General features: G+C 38.3%; 1 long non-coding RNA gene across 1 annotated transcript; it reads right to left on the reverse strand.

The window, feature by feature from the left end:
- Window positions 1-630: 630 nt before the first annotated feature.
- LOC129145730 (uncharacterized) lies at window positions 631-14,155 on the reverse strand. Its single transcript, XR_008551724.1, has 3 exons — window positions 12,963-14,155; window positions 11,683-11,804; window positions 631-747 (listed from the first exon to the last, which is right to left on the reverse strand). It is a non-coding gene; the product is annotated as an uncharacterized LOC129145730 (long non-coding RNA).
- Window positions 14,156-21,296: the final 7,141 nt, after the last annotated feature.

Here is a 21,296-nt window from a genome sequence, read left to right on the forward strand (position 1 = left end):
TTAATTATTCAGATTGAAAAATGGAAAATGAGCTGATTAGTGCTAAATGGTCCTGTCATATGCTTAGGATTGAAAATGGCCTAATCGGGCTTATAGGGTGGAGGCCCCTGAAGGGGATATAAGGCAGAACAAGAGCCAGCTTGAGGCAGATGGAGCAGCGGTCTCTGTGGAGGTCTATGGATGTGTGGAGGTCTAAAGTCTATAAGATTTACATTCTACAGAGGTCTGGTGAGTCCCACTGAGGTGGACCGCTTGATGCATCTCTCTCTTCGGAGTCCGGGAGCAGAATCTTTCTTCTTCGAAAATGGTTTGATGAAAGCTTTCTTTTCAAACAGCAACATGAATCCTTCTTTCTTCTGAAGCTTGGAACAGAATGCTTCTTCAGAGGTGGTTCAATGCATCTTTCACTCTTCAGAGGATGGCTGCACACTGACTCCAGCTGGCTCTTGCTCTACCTCAAATCTCCTTCAAGGCACTCCCCCCACAAGCCTGATTGGACCATTGTCAATCCTAAGCTTCTGATTGGAATGTTTGAAACCTGAACAATAGACATCAAATTAATGTGATATTATAACTAGTTTTGATTAAAGTTAGAAATATTAAAAGTTTGCCAGGGAGGAACTTGCCTTCATTAAATCACTTCTTAGAGCTCTCAGTTCCACAGCTACTGCTGACAGTGTGGACTCCAGCTGCTGCTTCACTTGAACACCACTCCTGTAGTGCTCTTCTTCTTTTCATAGCAGATCCCTAAGTGTTCCAATAAGAAGTCAGCATATTAAAGGTATATATGACTCTAGGAAGCATTGCAGAGAGAAAAATTTTGAAATGATAGAGTACAGTTAGGGTTAAGGTAACCATTTTGCTCCACATAGTTATTGGTACTCTCTATGCATAGTTTAGTTATGAATTTGAAAGGGAAGTTTTGCTTTTTAAGCAAGCTGACAAATACACTAGAAAAAAATTTCAACTTCACAAAATATTACAGCTACTACTAAAAATGATTTGCAGTGGCGTGTCCCCGGTGGCAAAGTGTTGTGTGTTGTGCTGCCTTCAGCCTCTGCAGCACCTGCTCAATCCCCACCCACTGGCGAGGGTCCCACATGGCACGCAGACCACTCCTCTACTGTGTGCAGTCCTCTCCTCTCCTGCGCACAGACCTCTCCTGCCAAACCCGCTGCTCCCCTCAGCGGTGTACTTCGTCAGTCTACCTGTTCTGTTCCCCGCTCTGTCTCTTGTGAATTCTCTCACCTTCCTCCACTTCTGACTGTACCCAGAGCTTGTATCAATCAATCAATAAATCTTAAAAATTATTTACAGTGTAAGACAGCATCTGCAGATTTCTTTCACACAACATCCATCTGTTGAGCACTATAATCCAAGACTAGATGAGGGAGTCTGTTAGCTGTTGCCCTACTCTTTATGTGTTTATTCTTTTGCAACACTTTCCACTGAGCTTGTTGATCATTAGGTATTTTAGAAATCATTTTATAGTCCTTTTGGAACAAGACAACCCATATTAACTAAGTATGATAAAAGTAATATTTGCTTTTAGCAGACACCTTGAAATAAATTGACATAGTAGAAGATAATTGTCGAATACATTATTCAGTAATCACTTTCCACTTTTCTTTTTTATTCCATGCATAGGTTAAGACTAAAACTGCATATTTTTTTTGTTTGTGGTAATTTTATTTTTATTTATTAAACACTTTTACTTTTTAACATTATTGTTTATCTTTATAGAATATTTGATTTTCCTGCTCATATGTAGTCCCCATAAATCTCCCACCACCACATCACCCATGAACCATACATTTTTAAAGACAACTTCTGCCTTCAGAAAAGTGGCCATTTCATGTGTGTTGTTGGAAATGGAAACTGATATAAACTCTTGTGAGAACAATTTAGAAATATAGATCAGAGACATTTAAGCATTGCTGCATGTCAGCCAAGATACCATACTGAAGACTTTTATTCAGTATACAGATTAATACAAAAGGAAATCCTTGCAGCAAAAGTTACTATACAGTATTGCATCTGGTATATTCTTCTCTATGGTAATTAAATGTATGGTTTAGAAGACTACACAGTAAATTATTAGCAAAAGTATTCACTATCAAAAAGTTGCTATACTATTTCCAAAAATTTCATATTCCACATCACTAAATAAGGTTTCTACCCTGTAAAATCTTATAAGACAAGTTAGCAATTACAAACTTCTCTCATATATTTGTAGTATTAAAGGAAATAGTTGAAATATTTCTTTAACACCAAAAAGCTCAGTAACTCAAATTGCAGCAGCAGTATTGTTTCAAATTTTGCTCCTTTAGGTGTCAGTTTATGTATTTTGTTTCTAACAGATCCTTTATTAGTACACAATTCTCATTTTTTATTTATCTATATTTTTCCTTAAGTAGTTCACAGTGATTATCTTTAATTTCAAATAATCTTTTATGTGGACAAATTAAATCCTGGGATTTTGATATGTTATTAAAAACTGAACTGGGGAGAAAACACAGAGAGAAAACAAATATATAAGCACTTTTTTTGCATATAAGGGGTGGTTCATTTTCTCAATCACTCATCCATACCTTAAACAGATACATATTGAGTACCTACAAGTGAATAATATTATACTAAACTCTGTAGATAGAACAGATGGGAACACTGGCTCTTATTTTGCTTAAGGGACAGATAAAGTTTAGCTTAAAGTCTAAATTCATACAGAAACTACAAGTAATCAAAATTCTATGCTCACATGACAGTGCTTGATCTAGATTAGTCTCCGGGAAGAGGTCCCTGAGGAACAGACTGTTGTCCTGAGGAATGAAGGAGGAGCAGGAAGCAAAGGAAAAAGAAAGACACTCTAGGTAGGGGACAACATGTGCTGAAGTTTTATTGCAAATTGCTTCTAGCCAAGAGGAAGTAGCAGATACTAATTTACCCTCCTACCTGAAACAAGCAAAAGCAAAACAGAAAAAAAATACAATAAAAAATTATTTTCACGACAAAGTACTCTAAGTAATGAAAGACAATGCCCCCACAGCTCACTACCTTAAGATAATTTCCAGATCATAACAAAGGGAGAAGGTAGTAAGGTGAAGTCTACCAGATACTCTTAGGTGAGTTGATGAAATTGAGAGTCTGGTGAAACCAAGAAGATAGAGATTACAGGTCAGATCACGGAAGAGAAAAGAACAGAATCAAGAAAGAGCCCTGATGATCTACAGAGGTGCCTTCTATAGTATTTGACAGAGTAACTGGCAGTGAATTCCTATGAGGAGGCCACCTGAGACAGTGGAGGAAAAAAAAAAAACTGAAAATAATAAACTGCACCTGGAATGGTGGTGCTTCCTTTAGCTAGTTTGGAAAAATTCATAATTAACAGGACAATGAAAAGAACAGTGAAAAAGGTCTTGTCTTGGTATTGGGAAATAATTTGCCTTCAGGCATTACTCTGGATTTACCCAACAGATGAAAAGAGCAAGACCATGAAGGATCAAACTGTTTATAAGTCACTTGACTGAAAAAAAAAGAAGTGTAGAGTCATGGAAGCTATTTATTTTCCAAATAAATAGCACTTGTAAAAATGAAAAATGTAATCTCAGAGATGACAAGTATACTGGTTGGGAATAAACATACATTATACATCACACACACACACACACACACACACACACACAAAAAAAAAAAAAAAGACTAGTAAGGATGACTTTGGTGAACTGTGAGAACATTTTAAATGGCCATGATACAATTCTCCAAAGAGTTAGGGGAAAGGAGAAAAGTATTTTGAAAAAAGTGGCCACAAACTTTCTGAACTTAATTAAAACTATAGTTCCACAGGCCCAGGTAATATCTGTGTAGGACCAGAGAAACATAAGTAAACTACTGTAATTTTGTCATACTACATATGATATCTTATAGTACTACTTGCATGTGGACAGTGGTAAGTTAGTCATATGCTATAAACACTACAACCACCACTAAAAGAGTGAAACAAAGGAGTTATAGCTAATTATCTAATATAAGGAAACAAACTAAGTCATACCAATCACTTGATATTCTAGAAGGAAACAAAAGAAGGGTAAAAAAGGGCAGTGGAGGCAAACAGAAATCAATCAGCATGATAACAGATTAAACCTAACTGTATATATTGAAAATTACATTAAAAGAAAATGATATGAAAACTTCAATGTAAAGGCATATGATCAAACTGAATCAAACAGCAAGTCCAACTAAATGCCACCTATATGAAATGCAAGTTGAAAATAAAGGCACACATTTGTTAAAAGCATGGAAAAAGATATATACACTAGTACCTGACAAAAAATGAAGGTGAGCTGGTGTGGTTATGCTAATAGCAGACAAAGGAGTTTTCAGAGAACATTCTATAATCAGCAATAAAATTATTACAGATAATTTCATAATAGAAGGGTTCATTTATAGGAAGGATAATAATCCTCTGCGTTTATGAACTTAATACTAGCTATAGAATGCATGAAGCAAGCATCCATTTATGATAGTATCTCTAACCAAAATGGGGATGGAAGGAATCTACCCAATATAATAAAGGCTATATACCACAAACTAACAACCAACATTATATTCAATGGTGAAAAACTGATAACTTTCCCATTATGATTGTGAAAAAAGCAAGATGCCCATTGTCACCCCTTTTTCTTAACTGAGTACTAGAGGTTTTGGTCAGAACTATCAGACAAAATCAAGAAACAAAGGGGATTCAAGTTGGAAAGAAGTGAAACTATCACTACTTACAGATGGTATATTATATTTAGAAAATCCCAAAGACTCTATCAAAAAGTTCTTAAAAACAATAAATGAATATAGCAAAGTAGCGAGTTCAAAATCAATGTACAAAAATGGATAGTAATGTAATATTCAGACATTATCAAAATGGCCATCCTACCAAAAGCAATTTACAGATTTAATGTTATTCCAATAAAAATTTCAATGACATTCTTCAAATAAAATTCTTCAATTCTATTCTTCAAAAAATAGAACAAATATTGATGAAATTCATATGGAGCCACCAAAACCCCAGAATAGCCAAAGCTCTCCTGAAATTAAAAAAAAATAAAGGGAATGGAGGTATCACACTCCCAGACTTCAAGCTATACTACAGTCATAAAAATCAAATTTGCATGGTATTGGAACAAGAACAGACACACTAACCAATGGAACCAGATAGAAAATTCAGAAATAAACCCACAGATTTACAGTCGACTAATCTTTGACAAAGGAGCAAAGAATGTGCAATGGAGTAAGGAAAGTTTCTTCAATAAATGGTGCTGGGAATACTGGGTTGCTACATGCAAAAGAATGAAACTTGACTACTACCTCACACCATGCACAAAAACCAACTCAAAATGGATTAAAGAACTAGACATAAGACCTGAAACTATAAAATAAATAGAAAGAAATATAGGTAAAACACAACATGACATTTACCTCAGTAAGATCTTTAAACTCACATCACCCAAAGCAGTGATAGTGAAGGCAAAGATAAACAGCTGGTACTACATCAAATTAAAGATCTTCTGTACAGCAAAAGAGGCAGTAGCCAAAACAAAGAGACAACCCCACTGACTGGGAGAAAATTTTTGCACACAACACCAATGATAAAGGACTGATCACAAAAATCTACAAAGAGCTGACGACACTCAACAAAAACAAGGTAAACAATCCAGTCAAAAAATGGGCAGGGCCTCCCCAGTGGCGCAGCAGTTGAGCACTGGGCTGAGAAGCTGCCCATAGCTGCTGCAGTGCTGGTTCGAGCCCAGCTGCCGGCAAGGGTCCCACATGGCACGCAGACCTCTCCTGCCGGGCCCGCAGCTCCCCTCAGCAGTGTGCTTCGTCAGTCTGCCAGTTCTGCTTCCCGCTCTGGCTCTGATGAATTCTCTCACCCTCATGCACTTCTGACTGTACCCAGTGCTTGTATAAATAAATAAATAAATCTTAAAAAAAAAAAAACAAAAACAAAAAACACATGGGCAGAAGAGATAAAAAGAAACTTCTCCAAAGATGAAATGCAAATGGCCAACAGGCATATGAAAAAATGTTCAACATCCCTTGTAATCAGGGAAATGCAAATCAAAACTACAATGAGATACCATCTTACACCAGTGAGAATGGCACATATTAAAAATCTAGCAACAACAAATGTTGGTGAGAATGTGGAGAAAAAGGAACTCTCCTGCACTGCTTGTGGGCATGCAACATGGCCCAACCACTATGGAGAGCTGTGTACAGGTTCCTCAATCCGCTAAAGATGGAGGTTCCATATGATCCAGCAAGTCCACTACTAAGGTATTTACACGAAGGACACAGAAACATTAATTCCAAAGGACACCTGCACCCCTATGTTTATAGCAGCATTATTTACAATAGCTAAACTATGGAAACAACTCAAATCCCCCAAAATAGATGACTGGATCAAGGAGCTGTGGTACATATACACCATGGAATATTGCTCAGCAATCAAAAAGATAAACTCATGCAATTTGCAGCAACATGGATGCAGCTGGAAATGATCGTGCTCAGCGAAATAAGTCAGAAAGAAAAAGAAAAATACCGGATGGTCTCACTCATAGCAATAATTTAGAAAACCTAAATAAGGGATCAGGAAAATGACTAATTTATAATAAAGTGAAAATCAAAATCAACAAGCAACTATAAAGCAGAGACATACTACAGGGAGGGGGAGAAGGGAGTAGGATCAAAACAAGGGTGGTGGTAATTGTATGGGGAGTATAACCAAGATGAAAATGCATGCATTGTACAAAAATGAAAAATGGTGGCAAAACATATAAAATTAAAAAAACAAACATAAAAATGAATAAATATAAAAAAATAAAATAAATGATTCATGTCTCTAATGTATCTTTGTCTTTTTCTCTGACTGCCCTTCTTTCCCATTCTTCCTTGCTGCCTTATTTCTCTTTGCTGTTCTTTCTCTAGTCTTTTTGACTTTTACTTCTATCATTTGTTACTATCACAAAACAGCTATGTCTTGGACTTAAAGTCTGTTTGTTGCTGACTTACTAAAAATGTTATATTATTAAATACAGTTTAGATTATAAAAAAGACAGTGTTAAGAAAATGAAAAGGCAAGTCACAGACTGGAAGAAAATTCTTGTAAAAATAGAGCTGATCAAGAAACTATATTTTGAAAATGCAAGGAACTCTCAAAACTCAACTAATAAAACACACAACATAATTTTTAAATGATTAAAGATTTAGACACAGTTAAAGAAGATATGCAGATGGTAAATAAGCACATAGAAAAATGATCAATAGTATTAGTTATTTGGGAAATGCATACTAAAACCATAATAAAATAAATATTTGGACACCTATCAGAATGGTAACATTAAAAAACTGACAACAGGGCCTCCAAGGTGGCGCAGCAGGTTGAGCACCCCACTGTGAAGCTGTCCGCAGCCTCTGCAGCATGGGTTCAATTCCCGGCCAGCCAGGAAGATTCCCACATGGCATGGCAGACCTCGCCTGCCTCGTCCGCTGCTCCCCTCAGCAATGTCTTCAGTCTGTCTGCCTGTTCTGCTCCCTGCTGTCTGTGGTGTATCCTCTCACCCTCCTGTGCCTCTGACTGTACCCCAGTTCTTGTATAAATAAATAAGTCTTAAAAATAAACCAAACAAACCTGCCAACACTGAGTATTGTTGAAGATATGGAGGAACTAGAACTTTCATAAGCTTTGGGTGGGAATGGAAAATGGTACAAGCCCTTTAGAAAACAATTTGGTAGTTTCTTAAGAAGGGACTATAAAGGGGCTTGAGGAGACTTTGAGGGATGGTAGATGAGTCAACTATCTTCATTGTGAGGATGGTTTCATCTTTGTATACATATGTCAAAACTATTAAATTACACATTTTCTGTAGGTGTGGTTTACCTAACTAAAGCTGTTGAAAACAAAAAGTCTTATTGTAGGAAAGACTACTCAGTCACTGAGACACAGATGAGAAAATGACATGGATTAACACAAAATGCAACTAGTGGATGGTAGCCTTTAACCTTAGAGCATTGAGAGATACCAGCTGGATTTTAAGGAAGGGGTAACATTATGAAATCTGAATATAAAATATATATATATATAAAACAATTATAGTTGCAGTACAGAACAAGGTTTCCAGAGGTATAATGCCAGGGAAAACAGATCTGAGGATATTTCAGTATTCTAGGAGGAAAATAATGGGAATCTGACTTCGATGAAAGGCCTAGGAGATAGCAGAGTCAACAAAAAGTACAGTGGGGATTCTCATAGCTCTTTGGCTGGAAGTAAACAATAGCTCTCAGTTCATCTCAATATAAAACATTTCTGAGATGAATAACATGAGAACAGATCTATCCTCTAGAGTGCAGTACTAGACAAAGTGTGCATGTGATGCTATAGTATATGTATTAAGACTTTATAATTAAACAATGCTCCTTCCTTTACAATTTATGCAAAGTTCCATTAACAACCTACAATTCTCATGTTCAGAGTAAAGCGAGTCACAACGCGTTGAGTATATTTCAGATATCTGAGTTATGTCATCAGAATCATCCATAGGATTGATTTCCTGCTTGATATAGAAATAAAAAATATTTCAGAATGTCCGGTAACTATCGATAAATATGCTAAGTGCACAGAGGTGATAAATATTCACCTTTACAATAGCAAAAACACAGGTACTCCTTAAAGGAACTGACTTTTATGAAAAGGATGCCTTTATAGATAATTATTATTTATAAATTATTTTTAAAGTAAACATTTTTTAAAAGATTTATTTATTTATTTATACAAGCACTGGGTACAGTCAGAAGTGCGGGAGGGCGAGAGAATTCACCAGAGCCAGAGCAGGGAACAGAACAGCCAGGGGAGGAAATACACTGCTGAGGGGAACAGTGGGCGCAGCAGGAGAGGTCTGCGTGCCATGTGGGACTCTCACTGGCAGCCCGGGATGGAGCCAGCGCTTCAGAGGCTGCGGGCAGCTTTGGAGCCCAGCGCACAACCGCTGCGACCAGGGGAGGCCCTTAAAGTAAACGTTTTTACAATGAAGTAAGAATTTATTTTTTCCTTATAGCTTTTAAAATGCATTTTTAATGCAGAGTAATTTTTGTCATTATTTATTCTTTACTATACCTTCTTCTCATTAGATGTTTCTTTACAGGCCTATAAAAATAAAAGATTTATTTTCAGGCAAATAGTAAATAGCCAAATAGAAAGAATATCAAAACCTATTGTTTTTATGTAAAATCTTCTAACCCATACTTTCCTAAAAAGGGATTAAACAGGAAGTAAAAAGAGTAACATTAAAGACCAAAGATGTACCGTAATATTAACAAATTATTAAATTACTTCAAATTAATAATCAAAATACACAAAAAAAATCAAAGTTATTTACATGATTTCATAGGAAACATATTCTCGGGTTTATTGTGGTGGTCATTTTCAATAAAAAACAAGCTTTTACTGGTACTACAACCTAATTGGGAAATACTGCTCAAGTCCTTATATGAAAGGAGAACACTGACAGGGAACACAATATATGAATGAAAAAATAATATACATAGAAAAACTTAAGAGGAACAAAACAAATTCTGGAGCTGAAAATCTAAAAAACCAACCAACCAACACGCACACAACACAAACAAGTGAAAGTTAGAGATGCTGACCAGATTTAACATTGTGCTGGAATTGCACGCCAGGGCCATTAGTCAAGGAATGAATAAAAAGAATCCAAGCTGGAAAGGAAGTAAAGTAAAAGTATCTTGTTTCACAGAGTACATAATCACAGATATGAAAATTCTAATACATCCACAAGAAAACTTCTAGTTACAAAAAATTCAACAAAGCTACAAGATACAAGAACAACTTACAAAAATCAGCTGTGTTTCTATTTATGTGCATAAAGAAATTGCAAAAGGAAACTAAGAAAGCAATTCTATTGAAATAGCATCTATAAGAAGAAAATTCTTAAGATTACATTTGACCAAGAGGTAAAAGATGTATACACTGAAAATTAGAAAACACTGGTGAAAGAAACTAAAAAAAAAAACCTAATTTAATAGAAAAAACATCCTTAGTTGATGTGAAGGATTAATATTGTTAAAATGTCAATCACCTAGCAATCTACTGATCCAACTCAATATTTATTGAAATTGCAATTTCCTTTTTTCTTTTTCAGAAATGGAAGAGCCAACCCTCAAATTCACTTGAAATTGCAAAGAGCCCAGGATATCCAAAACAATCTCGAAAAAGAAGAAAAAGTTGCAGGACTGAGATTTCCAGATTTCAAAACTTAGAAAGTGGTACTGTAATGAAAACAATGTGGTACTAGCATGCAAATAAACATACAGACTTACAGAATAGAATAGGGAGTCCAGAAATAATCCATAAATATAGCCAGTTGATTGACAAGTGTGGTAAGTCTAACAAACTGGAAAGGTCTCTTCAATAAATGGTTTTGGAAAACTGTATCTTCACATACACAAGGATGATGCTGGCACCTTACTAAATACCATAAACAGAACTGAAATAGACATTGATCAATAATCTAAATAAAACAGTTAAAACCATAAAACTTGGAAACACAGTGTCAATGTGCATGACCTTGGACTTGTGAATGGACACTTAGATATAATACCAAAAATACAAGTACAAAAAAAAAATTAGATATGTTGGATTTCATCAAAAAAAAAAAAAAATGTTAATCGTTACAGGCCGTTGTCAAGAAAGTGAAGAGACAGTCTAAATAGAAGGAGAAAATATCAGCTAGTCATATAGATTGTAAGGGGCTTAATAACTGAAATATGCAAAGTGCTAATGAAAAACGTGAGTCAACAACAAAAGGTCAAACAAGCCAATTATAAGAAGGGCAAAGGACTTGGATAGACATTTCTCCAAAGAGGATATACGAGGTCTATAAACAATTGAAAAGACAATCAACGTGATCAGATATTTACAGAAATGCGAATCATCACCACAATGAGATAGCACTTGACACCAACTAAGACAGGTAAAATTTGTAAAAGGGAAAAGAATGAGTGTTGGTTTATAGGGAGACTGTGGGAAAACTGGAGCCCCTATCTACTGCTGGTGGGATCGAAAATGGTGTAGAATCTGGAAAACAATGTGATGGTTCTTCAAATAGCTGACTATGGAATTCTCATACAACCCACCAATTCCACTTGTAAATGACTCTCTTAATATGAGCGCACCATGTTCCTTGCAGTGTTAGGATTGTCAAGAGAAGTAAATACTCCATGCCTACAAAAGACTGCGGGCAACCAAATTGTGGAGCACACATACAATGGAGCACAGAGCCAATAGAGTGGAATAAAGTTGTCACACGTGCACAAGGACAAACCCTGGAAGCATTATGATAAGTGAAATAAGTCAGTACAAAAAAATGTATGATTTTGTTGACATGAAAACCTAGGAAAGACAAATTCGTAGAAAGAATAGAGTCAAGGTTAATCAGGACTGGAGGAGAGAAGGGCAGCAGGAGACACTGCTCACTGGTCACAGAGTTCCTCCTTTGGGTTATAAAAGATATTGGAAACAGTCACGACAGTATGCAGCCATGGGGATGGCATGTGTTACGTTAAATATCTTACAACAAATATTTTTAAGTTTAAAAACTAATAAGAGATTTTTACCTGTAGCATGATATGATGGCAGATAATATGATCAGAAGGTATGCCGTGTAAAAGAAAGGGACCACTGTCCTAGCACTCGCCTCAAATTCAAGTTTCCTAGAAAGTGATGTGAATTAGACCACCTGTCGTAAAAATACACGCAGTTAAATAACTTTTAACATCAATATTTGTGTATGAGTGACAAGATGTATCAAAATATTATAGCTTATTGATTGAAACATGTTATAGTTTGGTAAAAGATTAAAATATGTGAATTATGATTTTAGAATAAAGGTATAAAAAAATTTCCCCACCAATCCATGCCATGCTTTCTAAGATTTCTTTCAAAAATCCAATGTTTGGGCCTCCCTTGGTGGCACAGTGGTTGCATGGTGGGCTGTGAAGCTGTCGGCAGCCTCTGCCGTCCTGGTTAGATCCCAGGCCACCAGTGAGGGTCCCACCTGACGCAACAGACCTCTCCTGCCACACCCGCTGCTCCCCTCAGCAGTGTATTTTGTCATTCTGCCTCTTCTGTTCCCTGCTTTGGCTCTGGTGAATTCCCTGACCCTCCCGGCATCTGACTATACCTGGTGCTTGTATAAAAAATGAATATATCTTTAACAAAAAATAAGCCAATGTTTAACATACCTGAGTATACAAATTCTCAATTTTCTCTAATACTGTGTAATCATTAATAACTGTCAAAATTTTGACTTTTTCTAAATGACGAGTAGGTTTGTATCTTTTGCTATTTAAGTACAAAGTATAATTTCAGCAAGGCCTGGTATTCAAAGCCTTTTCCCACCGGGTGTCTCTCACCAGGCCTGGCCAAAACTGTTAGCAGGTTTGCTCATCATCTGAGGTGCCTGGCAGGATTCTAGAAAATACTTGAGAAATCTGAGCTAGTTGTGTTTTTCTAAAACACTAGGGAACATCAGCTTAAAGGTTGGTTTTTTCTTCCAGTGCCACCAAGCTATTTTTCAAGGGCTCCAGAAACAGCACAGACGTGAAGTGAGAGCATTCTGGCTAGAAAACCGAAAGGAACCCTGAAGATCAATGTCTGCCCTGAACACTCCCAGCCCTGGGGTGTAGAATGAGTGTTTCCCACTAGAATGCAACCCAGTATCTAAGCTGGCTGCTTCCCTTGGGGTCCCTTGAAGAAAGTTGGCTTAAACTTCAAAGAGAGTGGAGCAGAGCCGGTTCCAAGTCAAGGCCTCCACCAAGTAGCCAGGTTTGGACACATTCCTGGACAGGTCATATCCCTCCCACCTTCTCCTCCCTCTAAACCCAGCCCCAGGCACCTGGATGTTCTTCAAGGCCAAGCACTTTTCAATGGCGTGAATTTGGTCCAGGAACTCGAGCAGCCACTTCTGGCTGCACGGGCTTTCCTCGGGGTCTGCGGTCTTCAGGTAGTACTGCAGCCGCATGGTCTTGGCTTACAGGAGTAAGCGGCTTGTCCCTGCGCCGGGACCTAGGACTGTTCCTCCCAAGAGGTTGGCCAAGTAGAGGGGAGCAGCGGAGGTGTTGTAAATAGGGAAAGTGATGCTTTTCAGGTCCATGATGTTATTCTTCTGCCAGATGAACAGGAGTGGGTTGGAGGGCATGCAGGTGCTCTGGTACCTGGCACACACCTGAGGGTAGAGGACCTGGGTTCCATCTTCCCAAGGCGCAGTCAGCGTCTGCACTGCCTCGTCCAGTTGACTCATTTCTGAGAAGATGACTTGATCCAGCAGATTGGTAGTGTTGGACATCACCAGGATGGAGGCAAAGTTGACCTCCGCACTGGACCACAACGGGGAGAAGAGGTGGAACTCGTTATTGGAGAAATGTGCCTGCACGAAGTGCAGCTCGGCTTTGCCGGGGCTACCCAAAGAGGTGTACTGCTCCTCCAGGTTCTCTTCAGTCTCCCTGTGCAGGTACGTCAACCGGTACCCAGGACAGCCGTCAGCACCAGGGGCGCCAGCAGGAAGAGCCAGGGGTGCGAGCCCACTGCCAGCCCCATCCTCTGGAAGCCCCGGGCGAGGGGCTGCTCCAGGCGGTTGGTGTGGCAGCGGGGCCTCCCAGGGGGTGGCTGCTGCCCCTGGGCTTCCGGGACCGGTGAATCCCCTCTCTCAGACGGCTGTCGGGGTGGGTCTGAGGAAGGCCCCAAAGCCTGGCTCTGGTCGGGCTCCTGCCCCTCACTGGAATCCAGGACCTGCTCTGGCTGCCCCGCGGAGGCGGGGAGCTGCTGGGGCCCAGTTGCCGCCTCAGGATCTGCTCTGCTCTCAGACCATGGCTCGGGCCAGTCCTCCTGCTCTGGCCTCTGAACCCCTGAAGCCTCCCCTTGCTCGAACCCCCCTTGGGGTGCAACTTTGGAGGAATGGACACCCATTTCGGGAAGGACCGACCAGTTGTTCAACAGGAGAAGAGAAAGCAGTGACTGGATGTTTCGCCCAGTCCCCTCCCCCCACAGCTTCTGGGAGGAATCCACAGGGAGGCTGTGCCAACGGTCACTGCTCTTGCGACCTTTGACCTCCGCTGTGCATGCTGGGATGCGGCGGGGGGCTACCAGGGGGGTACTTTGCTGGAGAGCCGGGTCTTTCCAACTGGCCTAGTTGGGGAAAGTGTGCTCCTGCCCTTAGGATCCCCCACCTGAGGGGCCTGCATTTGCTACACTGTTATCAGTCGTGGGGTTCCCTCCTGTGCCCTGCGGGGGGTGTTGATATATCCACGAAGAGAAGCAGAGGCCGGGACAGAAAGGGAGAAGGAGGCTAGAGAAGCCCAGAGTGAAGACCTGCAGGGGCTTTTCATTTCATTTATTTATTTTTTTAGATTTGTTTATTGTTATTCAAGAACTGGGGTACAGGCCAGATGCGCGGGAGGGTGAGAGGATTCACCAGAGACAGAGCAGGGAGCCGAACAGGCAGACTGGCTGAAATACACTGCTGAGGGGAGCAGCGGGCGAGACAGGAGACGTCTGCCACGCCATGTGGGACCCTCGCCGGTAGCCGGGGCCGCGGACAGCTCCACAGTGCGGGGCTCAACCCACTGCGCCACTGGGGAGACCCCACTTTTCATTTTAAAAGTGAAGGGAAATCGAAATACTAATGAAATGCTAGTTATGAAAGTTGAAGTAGTTAGATTACAATCAAGAAAAGTGGATATTCAGAAGAATAAAAAAAATTGCAGATAAACAGGTGACCACATAGTGATAAAGAGTTTGATTTATGGGGCAATCCTCAAATGTGTGGTGATTGTAGTCTCAAAATATGTTTTTAAAATTCCAGAGCAGAAGAAAATTATGAAAATTACAATGTCGTGCATAAATTAGAGACTTGCTAAATATAGAAATCAGTACAATCCAAAAGACTAAAGTCAGAAATGAAAGATTACCATGGATCATTCTGAAATTTAAAACAATTTTAAGAAATTACTCTGAGAAATGACATGCCAACAAATTGTGCACATTAGATGATACAGACAAAATCCTTGGAATAGAAACGGTATCAAGGCTGAATGAACAGACCTCTCTCTAGAAAGGAATGACTCAGTCAAAGAAAAGCCTCTTAGAGCATGCTTTTAACTGGGCTTCGGAAAGGCGGGTGATGTACAGTTCCTATTATATGGAAAATTACCTGGCATTTTCCCATGGTTGCAATCACTTGGCATTAATAGCAATTATGTCTTTAATGTAAGTAGAAAAAGCATTTTTCATACAGTCTTCAGATTGTAAGATTACTCTAAGAGTTTATGGGAATATCTTTTATAATCTCTTAAAGGAGAAATAGATTTTGAATGTTGGTTATCCATAAAGTCATGGTTGAAAGGAGACCACAAGAGGGCACTCGGGAAAATGAATAACTATAAGAAAGTGAAAATCAAAATCAACAAAAAAACTGAACCAGAGACAGTTTTTGGGGAGTGGGGGGCGGGAGGGGAGGGACTGGGGTCAGAATGGGTGGGGGGTTGCAAATGTATGGGGAATATAAAAATAAAATTTATTATTAAAAAAAAGAAAAAAGAAAAGAAAATGTTGATTACAGTCAAAAAAAATAAAGTTACAGTAAACTAGCAGGAGGGCTCCTTTTCTTTTTATTCCCTGTTTCAAGTTCTAATTACAGCCACCTCTTGAATGTATCATTCACATCTTTCAACCTACTGGCATCTGTATCACATTTAGCCTGTAGATGGAATTACTGATTTGGGAATGTCATGTGTTATACCACACACATATTATGGAGGGAATGGCTTGGTGTCCTAAAGTTTGAAGAGGAAATGTCGAAAGGTGCTTACAAGTACTCTACCATGAAGCAAATCCAGGCACAGGGCCTCTCAATGCCCATCTCTGTAATACTTCTTTAGCATCACGTCAGCATATTTTCCCCTCAGAAAACAACTACTGAATGTCCACAAGAGTTCACAAAGCAGTCACTGGTAAGTACTAACTTTTATAGAAAAGCAAGTATATGCTTCTGGATCCTATATTATCCTGTCTTCTCCTTCTAGATTATTTTATTAATCTACACATCTAGATTACTAACATTTGTTTGAGTCTAGAATGTCAGTCAAAAAAGACTGTCTTTATTTAATTTTTCTCCTGCCAATTTTGTTTTATATTATAAGAATTGTAGTGGCAGGTAGGGCCACTGAGCAGGATGTCTATGATCCAGCAGATGGGTAAAGGAGAGGCTTGGAGCCCTCCGTGGCTTTCTCAGGCTTTTATTGAGTTTTACATGTAGTATGGCAAACAGGTACACAGCAGGCTGCGTGCTGGGGACCAGGAGTCCCGTAGTCTCCAAGTCCCCAGCAAGTCTTCACTCTGGGCTTCTCTGGCTTTTTCTCCGGGTCTTTCTCTCCTGCCTCTTCTGCTGCTGCTTCTCTTGGTGGCTGTCCCAATACTCCTCCCATGGCCCACAGAAGCAAAGGAGACAACTTGCAGCAATGTAACAACTGCAGGGACCCATCAGGCAGGGCTGTGCCAATAGTGGGAGGGCAGAAAAGCCTGAAAAACCATTTACCTGCAGAGGAATTTGGCTTTCTTACAATGCCTATGAAATAAGATCAGGCCGGTTGTTCTATGAGTTTACCTGCTAATGTTTGATTTGTGAAACTCTTTCGTATTGGCAGCAGAGCTGGAGATCACACCAAGTATTAGCTGAGACATGATGGCATGCAAATGATATGGCATCAGAGTCGGTTTGTTTCTTAGATTTCTTCCTTTCGACTGAGACATCGCCCTGAACTTTCATCTGAGTATGGAATACACTTTTCCAGGGAAGGATCCTCCATACTTTAGAAAATACCATCTGTATGAGAACAGGAAAGGAATTGGGATATTAAAGAACATAGTTTAGAACTTAACATTTTATCTAGTCTGCTTCTTAGGCATAAGCAGTCTAGACAAGTCAAGCAGACAAAGCATAACCGAGTGCTCAGTCACCTGCTATCCTTATCTTTACCAGTAGGTAGTTTCATTCTCCTTCTGTTCCCCATTTGTCCTCAACTGGGGACACTGTACATGTGAACTGCATATTCTCTGTCCCCATCTCCTTCTTTTTAGTCCCACTCTCTCAGGTTAGCTAGAGCTAGTTTGGTGGGGGGAAAAAGGGGATATTGCCCACTGCTATTTATAACATGTCTTTTTAAATTTGTGTGCTAGTAAGTAATGTGATTATTTGTTTCCTGCATTTGACCATAAGCTCTTCAGAGACAAGAACTGTGGCTTATTCATTCCTGCATTTGTTACCCATTGGAGACTCAATGTTATTCAAAAGTGGGTGAGAATACAGCAGTGGCAGCAAAGAAAGGACCTTCCCACTGACTAATATGTAGCTGCTTATTCTCACTACTCAGATGGCCCTCCTGGACTTTCTGTACTGCAGTTTTCTTTAATTAAGATGTGGTAGACACATTAACTGAAATGGATTCTGTACTAAGTAGATCCTCTAGGATTTTTTCAGATGACTTTATGCTAAATGAAATAGGAGGTATCGTTTTGTATCTTCGTATGATCCCTTTATCATGTTTTCTTTCTTCCTTGTTAGGAATTAAGCAGTAGATTTGTTCCAATTTGTGTAATAAGCTGCCCCTAGGCATTATGAGATCCTCATAGTTTTCTTTTTCTGGGTTAAAATCGTAAGAGTTGCACCAGACGTTGAGAAGGGGCTCTAAAGCTGAAACACGAATAATTCAGAAAGATTGTGAAGTAAGGATTAATAGCGCCAACAGCAAGAACTGATCATGAATATAATATGTGGGGGAAAGTTGCATATCAATGTCTTGGTACTGTGGTCAACTCTTAACATCAATGGCCTCCATTGAATCTTGACTGTCAGTATTTGTGACATTCCGTGGTCCCTTTCCTTAATGACTCTGGGTTTGGCTAACTTGGTCAAATGAGACATTAGTAAGATTGACACATCAGAGGATTAACACGTTTTTGTGCATTTGGAACTTGTTGGCTCTGAAACAAGAGAACAGGGTCCTGCTGAATTGGGATCAGTTTCATAGTACTCATAGTAAAATTTTTAAAGTAGTTGCTTTAACCTTGACCTTAAATTCCTATTTTATATAACAAAGTGAATTTCCCATTTTCTGTAATAGAGTGATACCCAGAAAGCAATAGTAGAAAACAACTAGAGGTTGCTTAAGGGAAAGAAAAATAGAGATTTCATTAATGGAAGTATTAGAAAAGGAGAAAGGAGACATTGAAGGTTGTACTCAGCACACAAAAAGTAAAACAAGCAAATGAGATCTGAAATATTGATGAGATAGGACTTTAAAAGGGGGAAATAATTTAATATTTAACTAGGTCAGAGAGTGACTATAATCTGAAAAAAAATTATCAGAGAAAATAGTAGTAATGCTCCCAAAGGGGAACCAAGTGCAGAACGTAAATGAATATTTGGAGTTCTATTGAAGCACAGAAGAGCTAGTCAGTGGTTACAAAAAAAAAAAAATCAATGGATTTTTCTATTTCTATTTTAATTTTATTTCACCATATATATACATGTTCCACTTACCCTCCACCAAATCACTCATGTCAATACCCCCTTGGCTTCTCTATACTGGCCGCCTTCTCACACCCCCCACATCATTTCCTCTGTAACCATTAAATTGTTTCACTGAGTTTAAGATCTATTCCTGCTGTATTTTGTCTGTGTGTTTTTTGGTTATTCATGCTTCTCAGATGAGTGAAACCATCCAATAGCTATCTTTCATTTTCTGATTTGTTTTACTTAACTTAATTACCTTGAGGACCATCCATTTTGTTCCCAAAGCCACTATTTCATCTTTTTCACATCTGTATAGTATTCCACAGATGTTTAAGCCAAGATTGTGGACCATTAGTTTAGACTACTTCATGCGTTAGCAAGTACATTTGAGGGATAAAGTTACATATAGATTCATGTTTTACCTGAGCTCTTGTGGACCAAGAATTTCTAGAGTTAAATCTTCTCCAATAAGAAGCACACAGAAGAGAAACCTTAGAAAGGAATCGAGAAGGAAAAATTGATCAACCTGTGCCTGAAGTGCATGAGGCAAGGATCCTGAGAAGGAATTTGGATAAGTTTATCTAAGTTAGTAAGGTGAAGATGGACAAGACCTAATTAAACAATGAATGGTTTGATAATTCAGAACTTAATATTTCTGGCCTCAAAACAAACACATAGGTCTTTGTTTAAAAAAAAAAAATAATATTTGATCCCCAAATCAAGTTAAAGCAATGGAAGGAGAGAGCTCAGTCCTAAAAATCATGGCTGGCTTATAGATTTTTCCAAGATGTAGGGGTCAAGATAAGATTTGTAAAACTAAGGGAACCTTCTGAAAAGAGTAGGGGAATGAATTATATGGGATTGACTGGGCGGTATTTGCCATGGATCTCCGGCATTGAAAATGACATGACATTTCATTGAAGTGAAGTTACTTAGGGTATGAAATGTCCAAAGGCTGATTAGTGGCCACCTTTTGGGGGAAGAAACATTGCATATGTTTTGGTCCTTCCAGGCATCAAAGGGCCACAATTTCTATTATACAAGTAATATATAAGGGAGGAATAACCTGTTTCAGAAAAGGCAGTTAAATTTCTTCTGTGAAATAGCTGTATTTAGTGACTTTAAGAGATGGCCATTTTTAGCATTCAGTTTAAGTTCTTCTATAGCAGAGGGTGAATCAGGTTTTTAATTGTTCTCCAGGAAACATGATAATTTGTATTTTTTCTAAATATGTGTTTATGCCATTTCTTTTAAAATTATTAACATTTTCATGTGTTTGGAAAGATTTTTTAAAAATCTGTTATTTATTATACTTTTGATCCTTTTTTCCATTCATACCATTAATTGTGCTTATTCTCTTTTTTCTTTAAACAGGTTTTCAAAGCTCTCTCTATATACTACTCTTTTAAAAGAATTAAGTTTTGATTATATTGTTTAACTCTGTTTTAAAATTCTTTGATCACTCTTTTTCTTTCATTTCTACCTATGCCTTTACTTCCTTCTTCCAGATTTCTCCTTTTTCTGACTTGTTGGGTTGACAGTTTCTTAATTTCCAATAAGTGCATTTAAAACTATTAACTTTCACTTAAGGGTTGGGCTAGGTACTCTCCAGGTTTTGATGGATAGTGTTCTAATTATAAATTTTTGAAAATCTAGTAATTTCTTTACTTTTTTAAATCATGAATTATTAAAAGTGGGATTGTTTCCAAGTCTATGGGTTTGCATGGTTCATATATTATGTATATTATCATTATATTGCCAGAGAATGTTCTGTATAATATCAATTCTTTTCAATGTGATGAGGTGTATTTTCTGGATATATGGGTTTTTTTTAAAGATTTATTATTTATACAAGAGCTGGGGTACAGGCCAGAGGCATGGGAGGGTGAGACAATTCACCAGAGACAGAGTGGGGTGCAGAACAGGCAGATCTACCGAAATACACTGCTGAGGGGAGCAGGGGATGAGACAGGAGAGGTCCGCCGTGCCAAGTGGCTATCTCCCTGGCGAGCCCAGAATCAAACCCTCACTGTAGAGGCTGTGGACAACTTCATAGCTCTGCACTCAACCCCCTGGGCCACTGGGGAGGCCAATATATGGTTATTTGTGTATTTTTTTGTATATGAAAATAATATTTATTGTGTTGAATGTAAGGTTCTTTTTATTCTAAGTACATTGCACATTTGTATGTCTTAATAATTTTATCTGATTGTCTTACCTGTTTCTGAGCAGGAAAGATGTACCTCCTACCATAAGTCTGAATTTGTCAACTTAACCTTGTAATTCTGTTTGTTTTCTTTATATATAGAAGCTATTTTGGTTACAATCCTGCTTATAAGTTTGCTTTGTTTACAAGCTTGCATATATATATATATATATATATATATATATATATATATATATATATATATATATATATCTCTTTGCCTCATTAAATATTTGATACTTAAAAATATCACTACCTCATCTTGATTTATTATTTTTTGTTGTAATTTTGTTATGTCTACTTTTAAACTTTGGTGTTCATTTGTTTAGGTATGTCTCTTGTTAGTGACATACAAGATTAAAAAAATCTAATCTGAAAATTTGTCTCATAAAAGTGTGTTAATCCATTTGAACTTCTATATCACATATTTTGGGATTTATTTCTATTATACTTTT

The sequence above is a fragment of the Talpa occidentalis genome, unplaced genomic scaffold (assembly GCF_014898055.3).
Source record: "Talpa occidentalis isolate TD23 unplaced genomic scaffold, MPIMG_talOcc4v2.1 talOcc4.14, whole genome shotgun sequence".
In the NCBI taxonomy this organism is placed as follows: Eukaryota; Metazoa; Chordata; class Mammalia; order Eulipotyphla; family Talpidae; genus Talpa; species Talpa occidentalis.